Raw genomic sequence first — 1,902 nt, 5'->3', positions numbered from 1 at the left:
CCGCCTGTTGTGGTGTAAGTAGGCTATCTCGTGATGAGTAGATGAATTATAATACAGGTCAAAGTACCTGCGTGGAGTATTATGAGTAACAGAAACAACTGTCAGAGGTGTAGCTGCCAAAAGGAAGCACAGAAAAAACGTCAGGAAAAAGCTTCAAGTGAGCTATTAATAATTGTTCTTAACTTTAAAATAAGATAGCAGTTGTCTACTTTTTTTTACAATTCTCTGACGTAAAAGTGACTCAAATGAAAATTCTATCATTTGCTCATCCACTTGTTTGTTTTTTTGTTCAGTTGAACACAAAGAAGATATTTTGAAGAATGATGGAGAGCATTGGAATTTGGCGTTTTTTTTTTTTTGTTTCTGTGTGGAGTTTGCATATTCTCCCCGTGTTTGCGTAGCACAGTCCAAAGACAGGCGGTATAGGTGAAATGAATAAACTAAATTGGCCATAGTGTATGTGTGTGAATAAGTGGGTATGGATGTTTCCCATTACTGAGTTGCGGCTGGAAGGGCATCCTTTGCATAAAACATATGATTTATAAGTTGGTGGTTCATTTGCTGTGGCGACCCCTGATAAATAAGGGGACTAAGCTAAAAAGAAAGTGAATGGATGGTTCTGCTTTGGATGTCAATGGTTGTCAGTTTCCAACATTTTTCAAAAGGTCTTCTATTGTGTTCAACACAGGAAAAAAACACACTAGGGTAATTTTTCATTTTTGATAAACTGTCCCTTTAATTGACTTAATAAAAGAAATTATTACTTCCTTACATACACATTTTTGGAGAAAGATATGTTGGATATAAAATATAAAGCAGTAAGTATTATTTGATTTGTTGTGTTTACTCTTTTGGGGCAGCACAGTGGCTCAGTGGTAAGCACTGTTGCCTCACAGCAAGAAGGTCACTAGTTTGGGTTCCATCTGCACCAGTTGGCATTTCTGCGTGGAGTTTGCATATTCTCCCTGTGTTGGCATAGGTTTCCTCTGGGTGCTCCGGTTTCCCCCACAATCCAAAGACATGCGGTATAAGTGAATTGAACTATACTGTAGTTGAAATAAATTGTCCGTAGTGCATGAGTGTATGAATGAGTGTGTATGGATGTTTCCCAGTACTGGGTTGCAGCTGGAAGGGCTTCTGCTGTGTAAAACATATGATGGAATAGTTGGCTGGTCATTGCATTGTGGAGACCACTGAAATAGAGACTAAGCTAAAGGAAAATAAATGATTGTTTACTCTTGATTAAATCTGTTCATTAAAAATGTCTGATTTTACTGCCAAACTGTACTGTAAGAACAATAATGGTAGTGTAAAATTTAATAATAATTCTGAATGCATGTCTAGTACACTGGTAGATTTGTAGGAATAATTAAAGTGATAGTTCACCCCCAAAAATAAAAATTGTCATTTAATAACACTCCACTTCTTCAAAACTGAATGATTTTAAAAAAATTATTATTGAACATTTTTTTTTTAAATAAGTTGACTAAATAGTTGAGAGTAGCAACTGACTTACATTGTGTTTTCCCCTTATTATGGAAGTGAGAGGAAACGTCATCTGTCTAGTGATTGACATACTTCAAAAGATCTTTTATGTAAAAAATGGATTAAAAAAAACTGTAGTTTGAAAAATAAGTGAAGTCACAATTATGTGACTTTTCTATAATATTCTACAATATTTTTTCTTCTGGAGAAAGGAAATTTGTTTTATTTTGGCTAGAATAAAAGCAGTTTTTATGTTTATATGTTATAATTTTAAGGTCAATATTATTAGCCTTCTTACGCAATATTTTCTTGCTTGTGCACAGAAAAAAACCATCGTTATACAATAACTTAATTACCCTAACCTGCCCAAATAACCTATAAGCCATTAAATATCACTTTAAGTTGAATACTATTATC

Source organism: Danio aesculapii, chromosome 17, assembly GCF_903798145.1.
Source record: "Danio aesculapii chromosome 17, fDanAes4.1, whole genome shotgun sequence".
Classification (NCBI taxonomy): Eukaryota; Metazoa; Chordata; class Actinopteri; order Cypriniformes; family Danionidae; genus Danio; species Danio aesculapii.
Note: the sequence above shows the minus strand (reverse complement) of the source record.